Source organism: Somniosus microcephalus, chromosome 1, assembly GCF_052327205.1.
Source record: "Somniosus microcephalus isolate GS21.2 chromosome 1, FLI_Smic_1.0, whole genome shotgun sequence".
NCBI classification, from domain to species: domain Eukaryota; kingdom Metazoa; phylum Chordata; class Chondrichthyes; order Squaliformes; family Somniosidae; genus Somniosus; species Somniosus microcephalus.
The window spans coordinates 342,343,671-342,361,561 of record NC_140987.1 but is presented as its reverse complement, the minus strand read 5'-3'; the positions used below and the strand labels follow the sequence as shown (position 1 = coordinate 342,361,561).

General features: G+C 46.3%; 1 protein-coding gene across 9 annotated transcripts in view; it reads right to left on the bottom strand.

Annotated features, from left to right (window-relative positions):
* hdx (highly divergent homeobox) overlaps positions 1–17,891 on the bottom strand; it is a 150,692-nt gene that overhangs the window by 115,160 nt on the left and 17,641 nt on the right. The window contains exon 3 of one of the 9 annotated variants that reach the window (XM_085995099.1): positions 16,313–16,480. The exons of the other annotated variants lie outside the window; for them this stretch is intronic. The gene's annotated coding sequence lies outside the window, so the exon portion shown is untranslated. The remainder of the gene's footprint in view (positions 1–16,312; positions 16,481–17,891) is intronic. 9 annotated transcript variants of the gene reach the window in all.

Genomic DNA, 17,891 nt, shown 5'->3' with positions numbered 1-17,891 from the left:
AAAAAGGGTAAGTTTGAGGAGACTCTTGAAGATGGGAGAGGGATGTTGCAAAGCATGTAGATGTAGTATGTCGGAAGATAATAGCACTATCACGAACAAAATGAACCACACAACTTTTTTTTAAAGTTTCTATTAAAAGAACCCTACAAATTAATATCCATTTCAAGGAATTAATTTGGCTTGAACATGCCATACTGATATCACACAAGGAAAGGGCACTCTGCTAATCAATGCACAAATCCATCATGTCTAAACTTACCATCCACTGCAAAACCATCTGGTTAAAAAGCAATTCGTCTGAGCGTTCCCAAGATTCAGTGCAGATCTATTGTGTCTGCATGGCTTTGTGCTGTACCACTAGTAATGTACCAGTCTCAATCCCTGGTCTATGTTGAGATAGATCTGCCGGACTGCCACAATTTGCCTCATTAGCCCCAACTAGGTAGAGACTAAAGCATGGCTAGTGTTTCAGCTTCTGACCACAACCTACGAACGCCACCACTTGAAGTGCATATATGGACACCAACTAAGAACAGGATTGGGGTTCAAATGCAATGGCTCTCAATCCAATCTTGAATTGACATGCACTGTCCTACACAGAGACATTTGGATAAGGTACAAGATTTTATTAACCTGCTGCTTATTTTTAAGCACATCAGTGAATTATTGGTTTTACTGTCATAGGTGCAAATGAAATTAAAGAATGGTAAGACACAGCTTGCAATAATCTATTATAGGCCAATTACTATGTGAATGCAGAAATAAGAATGGGAAAAAAATTCTGGGCGGGAAGCAGGTTTGGAGGCGAGACTGCCGGGAAAATGGCAGAATCTGAGAGCGGATACCAATCCCGCCCCCAACCCACCTTTGTGCCATCTTCCCAGGAGGCGGGAAGGGGATTATAGCCACTTAACTGCCTGTTAACAGGCAGTTAAGAGGATTATCCCCATTTTTCCACCAGAGGCGTAGGCTTCCCGACGTCGGGAAACCCCACCAGGGTCACCGAGGCGAGCAGTGGGTCTGCGGGGGTCGGAGGGGTGCAAAAGTGCGCTGCGGAGTTAAGTGATGGGTGCAAGTGTGTATGTGAGGTGAGTGGAAAGTGATAGAAAATGTTTACTTACCTTTGTTTCTTCCTGCAGGCTTCAACCGTTGGGGATGTGGAGACTCTCGCATCTCACTGGCAGAGACGACAGATGGTCGCTGCATTCTCTGATGCAACAGGCATCTGATTTCTGCTCACAAAAGAGGTTTGATGAGCCTTGAATACAAGAACTCACCAAACAGAAAATGTCAGTGTTTGACAGCTTCACAGAGCTGGCAAACGATGACAATTCATCTGACAGATGAAACGTCATACACTGACGTTCTCTGTAACCGGCTTCCCCTTAATTGGCCATAAGGTCAATCAAGGGAAAATAGCGTGGGTTGGCCAGAAGTCGATGGAGGCGGGACTAAAACTCGACAAGTGGGAGTCCCGCCTCCAAAAGCTCCCCATTGGCAAAATCCAGTCCTCAGTTTTTTTGTAGCACATGTCTGTGGAACCAGCCAATTGTTGAAGTGACAAAATCAGTTCTGCTGTTGCCGTTGCTGTTTCTTGATACTTGAGGTATCAATACACATGAGTAATGCAGCTTTGCAAGGTGAGTCTGTTCACAATATTCAGTTGGCACAATTTTTTGGATTGGTTTAAACTTTAAATGAAGAGATCCTCTGGTTATTTAAGAAAAACACAAAGTAGAACTTGTAACTTAAAAGGAAACCACAAAAACATCTGATACACAACATAACCTCTAAATTATACTGCTAAACGTCAAGGGACTCAATTATCCAATTAAGCAAAAAAAATAATCCTAATCTATTTAAAGGCAGAACAGCCAGGGGTGGTATTCCAGTAAGAGATCGATCTCACATCCTTGGAGCATGCTGAATTTGAGAGATTGAGTGGGACAAATTCTGGCTGCCTCCTAATCACCAAAGAGCAGAGGGTGCCCACACTAATCAACACCCTGGAGGCACACATCTCCAGAGAGGACAGATTCTCTCTCTTAATCAAAGGTCAAATAGAAACACAGGAACAATGATGCTTAATGCCTATGCCCCAAAGACAGTAACATTCCTTACACTCACCTCCTCCCTGTGCACCATTCTCACTTCTGTGACAAAAGATAGTGTCGAAAACCTCAGGGGAGCCTACATTTAAGCCGACACTATCCACTGATCGGAGGAGGGATGGCAAGCGGTATGGAGATAAAGGCCGCGATTTTGCTGGCACTCAGAGGGCGGGTCAGCTGTTAAATTCGAATTGATTGACGGCGGGTTGGGAACCTGCCACGATCCCGCCTCCGTGCGTGTTTCCAAAGTATCGAGTCCGCGATTTCAGAACAGACCTGACACCAAGCAGAGGGTGAGGGATTTAAGATACTTAACTCCTTGTTAAGTGCTTATTAACTGCTATTTTGACAGTCTTTTCCTATTTTCGCACATTTTCAACGGGTTTCACGACGTTTGGGGTTCACGTCAGGTGAGTATGTCGGGAGGACCAACGAGCTGAATAGTTCACAGCTGCAACTCTCACATCTGTTCACTTTCAAATGTCAGAGGTTGCTGATTTCAGGATTTGGAAGACACATTTGTTCTGTATTGAGGCTGCAAGTGTGTGGTGTTAATCTGTATGCACTGTCACCTCCTTGGAATAACCTCTCTCCCCATTGACTGAATGCTAATAATATCTCATCCTCAACTGCCATATATGACAACAGAATGGGAACACTTTATACTCTCCCATCCTGGTCCTCAGAGTCTGAAGAGGACCAGCCGCTGCACGAGCAGAACCAGGCACACCAGCAGCACCAACAAGAAGAGCACCAACCTTCTCCTCAACCACCTGATGCTGCGCAGGGCTGAACCACGCCACAGGAGATATCCCCAACACAGGGTTTACAGGCAGAGGATGAGCTTCCTCAACATGACTGAGCAGCAGTGCCGAAGGAGGCTGAGACTTTCGCGAGAGGTAGTCGCAGACATTTGCACAATGCTCGATCAAGACCGGCAGCTCAGAGGAGCAGGTGGACACCCCTTACCAGTGGCTGTCAAAGTCACCACTGCCCTCAATTTCTTTGTGTCAGGCTCCTTCCAGGGATCAGCAGCAGACATTAGCGGCATCTCGCAGTTGGCCGCCCACAGATGCATCACGTGGGTTACTGATGCCCTCTTTGCCAAGTCCGCCAATTACATCCAATTTTACACTGTTGAGGCAAGTGTTACCGTACGGGTGCTAGGCTTGGTTAATCTGGCTCGCTTTCCATGGGTGCAGGCCATCATTGACTGCACACATGTAGCCATCAGGGCATCCCATCAGAACCCAGTAGTATTTGTCAACCGCAAGGGCTTCCACTCCTTTAACATGCAACTGGTGTGCAACCATAGAAAAGCATCATGCATGTGTGCACCAAGTTCCCTGGCAGCTGCCATGATTCTTACATCCTGCGCCAGTCCACTGTCCCTCAGCTCTTCGCTCCGCCAAATGAACTTTCTGGCTGGCTCCTTGGAGACAAGGGCTATCCCCTGAAGACGTGCCTAATGACACCATTTAGGAGGCCATCAAACAAGACGGAGGAGCGTGACAAAGCCACATTTCCACCAGAAGTCTCAAAGAGCAAACAATAGGGTTGTTCAAAAAGCACTTCAGATGTCTGGACAGATTTGGTGGAGCCCTACAGTACGCACCAATCAGGGTCTCAAGAATCGTCGTTGTCTGCTGTGCCTTGCACATCGCACTGCAGCGAGGATTAGCGCTGAATGAGGAACAAGGCGCAGAGCGCACAGCCTCTTCAGAGGAGGAGGAGGAGGAGCAGAATGAGGTCCCAGATGAGGAATACTGGAGGAGGCGGCTGACCCATTGCGACCAGTACGCGAGCACATTGCTGTCCGTGATGCCAGGGATGGCCTGATCAATGCCAGATTCACCTGCATTTATGCAGCACAGACATGTGGCTGCCACTTGGCATGACCACACTTCAACACCATAGAGCATCTCTACAATCATCTGTGCATTCCTTGCACTATCACCACCATTGCTGGACATAAAAGGTGTCCTCACCCTTCACTGTGCCACTTCAAATTGTGACCACACATATGGCAACGAGTTCAAACATTCACATTATACAACAGAATAAAAGAACATAAACTTAACATTGATTTCTAGCAGAACACCCAAGTGAGTACCCTTGTGACTACTTACGTGTCAGCTTTCTCTTACGCGTGCTTCTACGTGGTGCTACCCCTGTGGCTTCAGCAGATGTAGAGGCAGCCTGCTCACTTCCCTGCTGCGCCTGCTTAGACGCCTTTGGCGGTTGTCCTCTGGGTTTTGGAGCCTGTGAGGGCCCCGCCAAAGTCTACTCCTCCCGCGGCTGCATGGGGGCAGATTTGGCCATCACTGTTCAAGGAGGCATCTGGGGCTCTGACCAGGGGGTTGGCAAGGGGATGGCAGTTTGAGCGCTTGGAGGAGCCCCCACTTGCATGTCCCCTCCCACCATCATCCCTCTCATGGGCCACCTGCACTTCTGTGCAAGCAAGTAGCTGGAAAGCACCTTGCTGCACATCAGTGGGGCCATGAGGACCTGTGTCTGTACTGACATTCCTCATAACGGGGACGTCCATGAACCTCTGGTTCCTCTCCGCGATAGATGCCCATCTATCCTCCATAGCTGACCATCTATTTAGAAGTGTTACCATGTTGTTCCGCGTCTGGGATTTATGTCCTCCATGGAGGTTGCCATCCTTTCCACGGCGGTACCTACATTTGCCATTGATTGCACCATGGCGTTGCTCATATTTGAGATGAACTCTTCCATTCTCTGCACACTCGCAGTCACCGTGGTTGCAAACACAGTCAGAGCCTCCGGCACTTGTTCCTGAAGCTCCAGCACCGCTCTCTTTCTGGATGCCCCCGAGGCTCAGGGTCTACATACAGCTGAGCAGAGCTAGGAGAACCCAGCGGCCTCCGATGATGACTCTCTACACACGAGGGCCCTGCACAACAAGCAGATGAGCACAGCTCTCGCTACTCGCGACTAGCTGTAAGAAGGTGCATGTCTCTATGGCACACTGTAATTTTTCCCCACAATATATATTTGGTTAATGCACATGTAGGACGTCCCAATTAGAAGTGATATGTGTAGAATGCTTGGGAGGAATAGGAGATATTAGGCCTATGGTTCCCAAAGTTTCCCACCACTGGGGGCTTCCTTACCTCATGTCTGTGTCTGTTGTAGAATAATTGATTGAGATTGATTGCCATGATTAGTTATCAACTCCATTATCATTGGATCATGCGACTACCAAATGTTGGAAGGTAAACTCGATTGACCTTGGTCTTTTTGCGACTTGCAATTCCTATGTTCCTAGAACAAGCAATGTTCAGCGAGCAACTCAAGAAATGCCAAGGAGTTTGGGGTCCACTCTTGAAGGCTCTTGAATAGCAATCCACCCATTGATAGCAAAGATCATTGACACAATCCTCCTCACCTCCCCAGGCCCAACTGAACCGGAGACCAATAATGAAGAAACTGACTAAACTCTAAACCTAGAATGCTCCCACTACAAACAACCATGCTAAGTAACCATATGTACTCCTACCATAAACACTGTGCAGTTAAAGTATACAACTTCAGAAGACGTGGGTCCACACAATATGGACCAGAAGCAACAGATGGCTCTTCTCCTGCACCCCAAGTTTCTGACCAATTTTGAAGAGGTCCTCATTAGCATTTGCAAGGGGCCGAGTACCTCTTTATAGCGGCCACCAGGGTTGCCTGAATATTTCCCAAGCCAATATGGCTTCAAATGCATTTTAGGTGCTCTTGGGGCATGGGACATAGCCCTGCAAAATTGGACTTAGCCTCCATTTCGTGCCCCAAGAAACAGGCACAACGACACCCAATTCTGTCCCTGGTTTGTTTAATCTGAAACTTTGTAGCTAGCTTAAATTAGTAATGTCATCTTCCAAATAAATGGTTAAAAAAATCTGTAACTTGAAATATTCCTGAAAACCGAATACAGCAGCTGAGAGTGTCCATAACTCAAACAATTTCCTGCTCGTGACCAAGTTCAGCAGAGTGAAAGGGTTTGAAATGCAGAATTCTATGACTCAAGTCATAACAATATTGATCTGCTTAATTAGGTCTTTGATCCGTATGGAGTAAGCCATTGGTTATGTCGTTTCTGAGGGCCCTGATTCGTCCTTGTGCTCACTGCAACGTTTTCAAATTACTTTGAGGAAATTTTGGGGCAAGTTTTCAATGGGAAGACTGGGGCACGAGACACCGTAATTAATAACTTACGTCGCCATTTGTGTTGTTCCAGGAAATTCTGGGCCATTAAATCATTTTAGCTTAGAAAAAAAAAAGTTCTGTACAAGTATCTATCTATTTAAGAACAGGATTAACGGTTCCAAGTTTAACTAGAGATATCAATGATCAACAAATCTATGGAACACTGCAGCTCCAGTCTTGTGTGGATGGCGTAAACATTTCTATGGATTGCAAGTGTTGAGGGTCAAATGATGCCGACTGTGAAAGCTTCTTGGAAATTTCAGTCAGTGGGAAACTTTATCAAGCTTTATTTTCTAGCAAGTTGCGAATGTAGTTACAGTATTTACTTCCTTCAGAAGATTAATGCTTACATTACCAATTTTATTATGGCTTTATGCCACTCATGATGTAAATCTAACAAACTTGGAAATTCAGATATGCTGTGAACTGGCTACCAATTTCCCACTGCCAATGAATGTTTTGGCAGACACGGAATCAAAATAGTTTTATAGAATTCTATTCACATGCTACTTCATATCGTTGTATCTTCTTCACAAGAAATACCGCAAAGGACCAGATGAACACTTGGAATAAAATCACACATAAAGGATATACGCCCTCAAATCACACCCAGGACCTGTGTGGCACATTCAACTCTTTGCTTCAGTCTGGCATCTGCAGAGATTCAGGGCTGGATTTTAATTCAGGGGCGGGTTGAGGTCGTGTAATCCACATTTTGTGTTATCCATATGAATCTAAATCGATGTGGGAGATTGATGCGAATTTAACTTAATTGGCCAATTGAGTTCCAGCATGTGGGAACCCATGGCCAATGAGTTTTTCCAGTCTGAAAGTCACCTCCGATGATGTCATCATTGCTGCTGCATTTAAGGTCTGCAAGAAGCCTTGCTTCTTCTGCTAACCTTTTGGCCTTTCATGCTACAAGGACCTGGAGGCAGAATGGCCAGTGAAAGACCTAGGTCTGCTCCAAGATTTGACGACGTTGCCCTGCAGGCTTTAGTTGAGGGAGCAAGAGCTCATAAAGAGGTGCTCTTCCCTTCTTCAGGGAGGAAGAAGCCTCCCCAGCAGACCAAGGCTGTGTGGATCCAGGTGGCAGAGGGGGGCAACTCTATCAGTAACCCGCAGAACCTGGATTCAGTGCAGGAAGAGATGTCATGAACTTCTGCGTACTGGAAAAGTGAGTATGAATTTCCCATCACCCTCAATCTTATCCCCATTGCCTTTCCTCACCAGCACTCAGCTTTAGTAATCTCTTCCTCCACATCCCACTTGACACTGACTCCATGCACCCTTACCCATTCCCTCTCTCTCTATGGTTACATTCACCTAACTATTCTACTATGCAGCCCTCACACTCCCTATCACTGTGATGCTATGAAAACAACTGACAACACAGGGAGGGCCCTTGGTCTTGCCACCTCACTCCATCTTTGTCTCCTTCTAAGTAGCTAGGCTATGGAATCTCTACACTCACTCCTTCATTCTCACTCAACCTCCACTTGTCTCCCTCATTGCAGGAAAAGAGAGCTCACAATAAGCGAGAAAGAGCGAGGACAGGAGGAGGGCCACCCTCAGTAGCCCACCTCACCTGCTGGGAGAAGGCGGTCCTGGAGATCGTAGGAGTGGAGGAAGATGCGCAAGTGGGGGACGGACAGACGGGTGCATCACAGCAAGCTGGTGACAGAATAGTTTTCCATCTCTCTCACTGACATTGCATGAGTCGCTCATAATGATTCTGAAGCTCTAACAGATGGACTTATGATAATCTGCAATGTGCAATGTGCATGTAACCTTGGCATCACATCTCTGACTCTTTACTTTACTCCCCCACAGGACCATCGCAAGCACCCATCCCCACTAGCCAGGAGGAACAGCCCGAGCCTCTAGAATCCTCAGAGGAAGCTGCAACATCTGAGGGCGCAGCTTCAGCAGAATTCAGCACACCCAGCACCAGCGCAGACACTCTCAACTCGGTGGGAGCTTCGGGACATAGAGTAGTGTTGTCACCTGGTGTATCACAGCTCACAAGTGAGCATCAGCAGATGGTGGAGACAGGGACAGCAGGGGAGAGTCCTAGTCGGAGGGCGCAGGACTCTGCCAGCTCGACCCTCTGCTACTGGGTCCATCCATAAGATCAGCGGTGCTGGAACTCCAGGAACAGATGCAGGAGTCTCCAGCAAGTTTTGTCTCCAGGGTCGTTGCGAGTGTGGAGTGAATGGAGGAGTCCATAGCGAACATGAGCAGAGCCTTTGTGGAGTCATTGACGCATGAACGCATCACCATGGAAAGGATGGCAACCTCCATGGAGGTTATAAGTCGCCAGAGTGCAGAAAACATGGTGAGTGTTTAGAATAGAATTACATCTCTGGAGGAGCGATGGGCACCTACTGAACAGAGAAACCAGATCTTCATGGAAGTCCTTCTGAGTAGGACTGCCGGTGCAGATACGGGTCCCCATGGCGCTGCTGATGTGCAGCAAGGTGCTCTCAAGCCACTTGCAAGCGCTGAGGGGGAGCTGACCCACGAGAGGGAAGTTGGTGGCAGACATCAAGGAAGTGGGGGCTCTTCTCCAAGCGCTCACACTTCCATGCCACTGCAGTGTCCTCGGTCAGAGCCCCACCAGAGTCCACACCCAACTGAGATCGGCGTCTCAACCCCTGCACAGCCACAGGAGCAGCAGACTATTGACGAGTCCTCGCAGGTTCGCAACCCCAGAGGACGCCCGCCAAAGGTGTCGAGACAAGAGCAGCAAGAAAGTGAGCAAGGGGCCTCCACATCTGCTGAAGCCACAGGGGAAGCACCACGTAGGAGCACGCGTAAGAGAAAGATACTGCAGAAATAGTCACAAGGGTAGTCACTTGGGTGAAATTTAATGTTTTCTGTGAAAAAGCCATCAGATGAATAATGTAAATAAAAAATCTGATGGCTACTGTTGTAGTTGTGGCGTGTGTCATTTTGCGAATGGGACTTTCACATTGAAGGCTTAGGATTACTTGCAATTGTCAGTATGGTGGTCAAATTGCTAGGAATCCGCTGGTCCTTGGCCATTGTCGATACTCAGGTAAGAAGCTGCGAGGCAAACTGCTTGATTGGCTAGGCTAAGCAAATCTGGCCAAGTTGAGTGCGTTCCTTGCATCCCGGGCAGCAATGTTCTCGCGTACTGCTGCCGCTGGTTGATGGGCCTCTGCAAGATGCTCGTTTTCGCTCTCCTCCTCCTCATCTGAGGAGGATATGTGAGGAGCCACTTGGTCCTCAGGAATCTACAAGCCACAGCGCTGTGCCATGTTGTGAAGTGCACAGCAAACCACGACGATTCTGGAGACCCTGGCTGCTGAGTACTGCAGGGCTCCACCTGATCCATCCAGGCATCTGAAGCGCATCTTCAGCAAAGGTTTGCTCGATTATGGCTCTGGTGGACATGTGGCTGGAGTTGTAGCTCTTCTCAGCTTCGTTGGATGGGCTCCTCAACGGCGTCATTAGCCACGTCCTCAGGGATAGCCCTCGTCTCCAAGTAGCCATCCGTTAAGTTGGTCTGGCGGACTGAATAGCGGAGGCACACTAGACTGGCGCAGTATGAAGGAGTCATGGCAACTGCCAGGGTACTTGGCACAAACATGCAAAATTTCCTTCTTGTGGTCACACACCAGCTGAATGTTAAGGGAGTGGAAGCCCTTGCGGTTGACAAAAATACCTGGATTGCGATGGGGTGCCTTAAGGGCCACATGTGTGCAGTCAACCACGCCCTGCACCCTTGGAAAGCCTGCCAGATTAGCTAATCCAACCGCACGCGCCGTGACACTTGCTTGCTCCTTGGTGAAATGGATGTGATTGTGCGCGATGGCAAAGAGGGCATCGGTTACCTGCATGATGCAAGTGTGCGCGGCCGCCTGGGAGATGCCGTTGATGTCTGCTGCTGATCCCTGGAATGAGCCTGAGGCAAAGAAGTTGAGTGCGGTGGTGACTTTGACGGCCACTGCTAAGAGTTGTCCACCTGGTCCTCTGGCCTGCAGGGCTTGTTGCAACATTGCGCAGATGTCACCCACTACCTCTCGCGAAAGACGGACCCTCCTTTGGCACTGCTGCTCAGACATGTTGAGGTAGCTGACCGTGTCTGTAGACCCTGTTTGGGGGGTATCTCCTGTGCCGACGGGCTTCCATGCGCTGGCCCCTTCTGGCCTGTGCAGCTTCAGGTGGGTGAGCAGCAGCTTGGCGCTCCTGTTGTTGCTGCTGTTGTTCCTGGTTCTGCCGGTGCCACGGCTGGTGTTTGTCCTCATCTAATGTCCATAAGGGAAGGAAGTATGCCTCAGTTGAGGAAGCGCTCAGTGAAGGTGGCGAGAGGGGTTTCCCAGGAGGTCACACTGGAGATGGGTGTCAGGTTCCAAACTTCCACAGCTGTGGTTATGCCTTCTAAAATTTCCCCCAGACCCGAGACAACAAAGTCCTGCCACCTGCAAATGATGGCTGATCAAATCTCCTATTTAATGGTTGACCTGCAGCTGATAGTCAGTAATCCAATTGTGCTCCTGCCAGGTTTCACCATCATGTTTCAGAACAGGCGTGTTTCACGTGGGAAAAGTGTTAAAATAGCAAAGGCCTTTCAAAATGGCATTATAGAGGCAATTTAGTGCTCGTTAAGGGCCTTAACTGCCTATCCCGCCTCTTGGAGGCAGGACGGAGACGGAACCATTAGACACGAATTATTGAAAATTGCTTGGAGGCGGGATGGAGGCGGGGTTGGGCCCGCCCACCAGTTTTTGCAATTTTAACCCCCCACACACCTCCACGGCCCAATGAAAATCCTGCCCTCACTTTCAGCTGGCTTTAACAAAAGTTCAACATTACCACTTGCAACTGAATGGAGGAAGGGGGATCATATCACAATCTTGCCCAAGTCAGGAATTGACCAATGAGTTTGAGCATGAAATGGACCTGGAGAGGTTTGCTACTTTCAACAACTTGTATTTATATAGCACCCTTTAACGTAGTAAAACGTCCCAAGGCGCTGCACAGGAGTATTTTTAGACAAAAAATTTGATACCGATCAACATAAGGATAATTTAGGGCAGGTGACCAAAAGCTTGGTCAAAGAGGCAGGTTTTAAGGAGTGTTTCAAAGGAGGAAAGAGAGTTAGCGAGGCGGACAGGTTTAGGCAGGGAATTCCAGAGCTTAGGGCCTAGGCAACAGTAGGCACGGCCACCAAAGGTTGAGCGATCATAATCAGGGATGCTCAAGAGGGCAGAATTAGAGGAGCGCAAAAACCTCGGGAGGTTGTGGGGCTGAAGGAGATTAGAGATAGGAGGGGGCGAGGCCATGGAGGGATTTGAAAACAAGGATGAGAATTTTGAAATTGAGGCGCTGCTTAACCGGGAACCAATGTAGGTCAGCGAGCACAGGGGTGATGGGCGAACGGGACTTGGTGCGAGTTAGGACACGGGCAGCCGAGTTTTGGATCACCTCAAGTTTATGTAGGGTGGAATGTGGAGGCCAGCCAGGAGTGCGTTGGAATAGTCAAGTCTAAAGGTAACAAAGGCAGGGATGAAGGTTTCAGCAGCGGATGAGCTGAGGCAAGAGTGGAGACGGGCGATATTGTGGAGGTGGAAGTAGGCGGTCTTTGTTATGCTGCGGATATGTGGTCGGAAGTTCATTTCAGGGTCAAATATGACACCAAGGTTGAGAACAGTGTGGTTCAGCTTCAAATTGATGTTAGGGAGAGGGATGGAGTCAGTGGCTAGGGAACAGAGTTTGTGGCAGGTAACAAAAACAATGGCTTTGGTCTTCCCAATATTTAATCTCAGGCACAAAGCCTACTCAATGCAAACAGGCTGGTTCTTAGTGGGGCACAATCAAATTGCATTCTGTAGCTTCCTTACATACACATGTTGGAAGAATCATTGTAGCTTAGAATACCTGTTGTGTATGTAATATGTGTGCTACTTTGAACCTATGGACAGGACTGCACTACTTGTTGGGCGTAGTGATACGCAGTACCACTCCTGGCCATAGGGGTATAAATAGTACTGTGGGTACTGATCCCCCTCAGTTCCCGCCTGTGGGCATGAAGTAAAGACCTATGTGCAGTCCCTACCTCCAACCAGTAAAGGCCTGTTTGAGTTATACGTTTAAGTCTTTGTGTTAATTGTTCAATACAATACACATACTTAACAATACCAATAATAAAATCGTACAATAAACTATGGAACCATTAGGCTCATCCATTGCTTCTCATCCCTAAATCCTTCAAACATTGGGCCGTATTTTCCGATCTGAGGCTTCCTATGCTGGGCCTCTCCAACTCCAAATGTGCAGGGCCTACGTATCCCAGGGGCGCATGCAGTTCGCAAGCATCCCTGGGATCACGTGGGCCATGGGCAGCCAATCAAAGAAGGGAATTTCCCTTCATACACTTGACAGACAGACCTGTCAAATATATGAATGGAGATCACCCCAAAAACACTTTAAAACATTAAATATATATATATATATTTTTTAATTAGTTGAAATTACAATACATTAAATATTTATAAAACCTCCTTGCGGGGAGGTTTGCTAGTACTGTTAGCGGGGGGGGGGGGGGTTTAAACTAACTTGGCAGGGGGATGGGATATGGAGTGGAGCTACAGTAGAGGGTGATGCACAGCCAAATATAGAGGAAAAAACAAGTCAGCCTGGAAGGCAGAGCAAATATGTAACGACACAAGGGAGTATGGCAAGGCTGGATGGCATTTATTTTAATGCAAGGAGTCTTGTGAGTAAGGCAGATGAATTGAAGGTGTTGATGAACACATGGGAGTATGATATTGTTGCTATCACAGAGACATGGTTGAGGGAGGGCCAGAATTGGCAGTTCAATATTCCGGGGTATAGAATCTTCAGGCGAGACAGAGGGGGGTGTAAAAGAGGAGGGGGTGTCGCAATATTCATCAAGGAATCAATTGCTGCTGGAAGGAGGGATGATATCTTAGCAGGTTCCTCTAATGAGGTCATATGGGTAGAACTTCAAAAAAAAAGGGGGCAAGCACTTTGCTGGCAATGTACTATCGGCCCCCAGTCAGTGAGAGATAGAGGAACAGATATGTAGGCAAATCTCAGAGAAGTGTAGAAATAATAGGGTAATAATAGTAGGGGATTTCAACTTCCCCAATATTAACTGGGATAGTCAGAGTGTGAAAGGCTTAGAGGGTGCGGAATTCTTAAAGTGCATTCAGGAGAGCTTTTTGAGCCAGCATGTAGAAAGTCCCACAAGAGATGGGGCGGTACTGGACCTAATTCTAGGGAATGTAGCCGGGCAAGTGGTAGAAGTGTCAGTAGGAGAGCATTTTGGTGACAGTGACCATAATTCGGTGAGATTTAAGGTAGTCATGGAAAAGGACAAAGATGGACCGGAAATAAAGGTTCTAAATTGGGGGAAGGACGATTTTGATATGATAAGGCAGGATCTGGCCAAAGTGGACTGGGATCAGTTACTTGTAGGAAAATCCACATCAGAGCAGTGGGAGTCTTTCAGAAAGGAAATAGAGAGAGTACAACACCAACATGTTCCCGTAAAGGTCAAGGGTGGGTCCAACAAACCCAGGGAACCCTGGATGTCAAGGGATACACAAGAATGAATTAGAAAAAAAGGGGGGCTTTTGGCAGATACAAAGGACTAAAAACAGTGGAAGCCCTAGAGGAGTAGAGAAAGTGCAGGGAGGTACTTAAAAAAGAAATTAGGAGAGCGAAAAGGGGGCATGAAAAAACACAGGCGGGCAAAATAAAGGAAAATCCCAAGGTGTTTTATAAGTATATTAAGGGCAAGAGGATAACCAGGGAAAGAGTAGGACCCATTAGGGATCAAAGTGGCAATCTGTGTGCAGAGCCGGAAGATGTAGGTGAGGTTTTAAATGAATTTTTGCATCTGTGTTCACTATGGAGAAGGACGATGTAGGCATAGAAATCAGGCAGGGGGATTTAGATATACTTGAACAAATTAGTATTGAGAGGGAGGAGGTACTAGCGGTTTTAGCGGGCTTAAAAGTGGATAAATCCCCAGGCCCAGACAAGATGTATCCCAGGCTGCTGTGTGAGGCAAGGGAGGAGATTGCTGTTTGTAGTGTACATTAATGATTTAGATATGAATGTAGGAGGTATGATCAGTAAGTTCACAGATGACACCGAATTTGGTGGAGTGGTAAATAGCGAGGAGGGAAGCCTCAGGCTACAGGACGATATAGATGGGTTGGTTAGATGGGCAGAACAGTGGCATATGGAATTTAACCCTGAAAAGTGTGAGGTGATACATTTTGGGAGGACTAACAAGGCAAGGGAATACACAATGAATGGTAGGACCCTAGGAGCGACAGAGAATCAGAAGGACCTTAGTGTGCATGTACATATCTACCTGTCCTGCTGCCTTCAGGGATCTAAGGTGGTTAAAAAGGCATATGGGATACTTGCCTTCATTAGCTGAGGCATAGAATATAAGAGCAGGGAGGTTATGATGGAGCTGTACAAAACGCGAGTTAGGCCACAGCTGGAATACTGTGTGCAGTTCTGTCGCCACACTATAGAAAGGAGAGGGTGCAGAGGAGATTCATCAGGATGCTCCCTGGGCTGGAGCGCTTCAGCTATGAAGAGAGACTGGGCAGGCTGGGGTTATTTTCCTTGGAGCAGAGAAGGCTGAGGGGAGACCTGATTGAGGTGTACAAAATTATGAGGGGCATAGATAGGGTAGATAGAAAGGAACTTTTTCTCTTAGTAGAGGGGTCAATAACCAGGGGGCATAGTTTCAAGATAAGGGGCAGGAGGTTTAGAGGGGATTTGAGGAAAAACTTTTTCACCCAGAGGGTGGTTGGAATCTGGAACTCACTGCCTGAAAGGGTGGTAGAGGCAGGAACCCTCACAACATTCAAGAAGCATTCAGATGAGCACTTGAAACGCCATAGCATACAAGGCTACGGACCAAGTGCTGGAAAATGGGATTTGAATAGACAGGGCTTGATGGCCGGCGCGGACACGATGGGCCAAAGGGCCTCTTTCTGTGCTGTTTAACTCTATGACTCTAAAAATTTAATTTTTTGAAAAAAATTAACGTTTTTTTTACAGGGCTAAAGATAAACTTACCTTTTTAAAAAAAAGTATTTTTAAATGATAAATGACTGAAAATTTATTTCTTTTTACATTTTTTCAACTCTTATCCTGGTAAAAGCAGGCCTTACACCTGCTTTAACCAAGCATAAGAATTCTAAGGGTTTTCTGCAGGCGGAGATTCTCCAGAAAGCAGAACTATCCGCCCACAGAGGCTCCTCTCTAGGGCAGGCGTTCGATCTGTCAAGAGCATTCTCGACAGATCGGAAATGCTAGTTTTCAGCGCATGCCTGAAACCGGCATTTCCGAAGTCCCTACGGGTGCGTACACAGCGCGTTCACGCCCGTAGGGATCTGAATATCCGGGTCAATATTCTTGGAGTTTCACTTTTCCTGCAATTCATTTTGAGGCCCACTATTTCTCACTGAATTGATACAGCAATCTCCATGGCAAACTAACATAGTATTCTGTTCCATAAAGAATATATTTTGCAGCTCATATTCTCTCCTTGATCAATTTCCATAGCCCAAGCTACATAGGGCATAATGCAGATGAATACTGTAACTCAACTAGAAATGGTTTTAAGGTATAATATTTTAGTCGATATTTCTGAGCCTATCAGTAGCTGTATTCCTCAACAGCAGGTTGTTAAAGCTCCACCTTCATATATGGTACCTTTGCAACTGAGAAAAACAGAGACAAAGAGCATGACCTCAAAACTAAGCTGTTTTCCAAATATCTGTCAATCGTACAATTGCCAAATCCCATTTTTGCGACATTAAAAAGTAATCAAGCCGTGAGCAAATTTATGAAAACTGGAATATACAGACACAGAAAATATTGAATACCAGATGCATTAGACCCTTTAATAGACAGTCCTATGCACTCCCATTTGCACAGCCCATGACTCAACTCACCTAACCAGCCTCTGCACGCACTGCTGATTTTAACCACTTCGCCCCCTTATGTTCTTTCCTTTATTCCATTAAATGTTTCACAGCATCGATGCATGGTTAAGATCTGTCATTATGAATCAAGTTACTGCAATTTGGGTAGTCCAAATCAACCGAAGTCAGCATCCGTAGCTGAAACCAAGAAAGCAAAAATGGAATTTATCCACGTCCCTCCTACTATTGTCAATGGAAATTAGCTTGCTTATGCCATTTATACACCGTTTCTGATCAAAGCTCAACAAAAACTATACCAGATAACAAATGATCAGATTTAAGATGCTCACTGCCTCTCATTTGGTTTGGGTTTGTATGCATTCGAATAGTCCGATATAAACTAGTTTGGAGCAGAAATACAATTGAACTTTACAATAAGATATTTGGAAGCCAGTTCAATAGTGCATTACAGCTAGTAGTTGGCGCTGGGGTGATAAATCGACTGGATTTTGCAAGGTAGCAACGCAGTGGGTTCAAATGATTTCAAACAAAGAGCATAAATTTCAGAAATTATTTTACATTTACCAACTCCATCCAATTTAAAAGCTTTACGGCCCTTGAAACATGCGCGACCACAAAATAGTCAAACAAATGTAGTTGTGTCAGGGGTTTTATTCAATTTTTTTTGGCACTGTCTGGTATCATAGAAGATGGAAAATATTTGTACTGAATTTGGATTTTACTTCTCTACATAATACAACATGTCAACAACATTAATACAAAAGCAAAATACTGCGGATGCTGGAAATCTGAAATAAAAACAGAAAATGCTGGAAATACTGAGTATTTCCAGCATTTTCTATTTTTGTGTCAACAACATTTTCCTAGTTATCTCCAAAAATATGCAGCTGTTGGACTTAGCCTCCCGAACATTCAAAAAAACGGCGTTTTTTCCTGAGCAGCTGTATATTTCCTCCAAAAAGAACATTACAGGAAACTGCAATGGCTCGGAGGTAACCGAGTGTGTTGATCTTTGGAAATATTTATAGTGCAGGTAAATGAAACACAGTTACTGACTTCTGTTGTGAAACTATACATAAAAAAGTAGAGCTTTCAGTGTTTGCTTATAAAAATCTGCATTATATCCATCTATTTAAATATTGGTAATATAATTTAAAAAGATCAGAATATCACTTGGCACCTAAAAAAGCCTACTCAAACAGATGTAGGAAAATACGGCAGCCAATGTGCGCACGGCAAGGTCCTATAGACATCAATGAGATAAACGACCAAATAATCTGTTCTGGTGGTTTAGCTGAGGAATGAATGTTGGCCTGGATGCCAGAAGAAACCCCTGCTCTTCTTTGAATAATGTCATGGAATCTTTTACATGCATCCGAGGGGGCAGACAGTTTAATGTCCCAGCCGTGCTTGCTGACATCTCAGTTCCAATAAAATGAATCACAGATTAATACCAATTTAACCCAGCAGCCCGAACAGAGAACCTGAGTGTCAAATCCACAAATGCAAGACTAGCTGAGGTCCCCAAGGTGCTGCTTGCAGAACCTGTATTTTTGTTTTCAGGTTTCTGTCTGCATGTCTACACCCT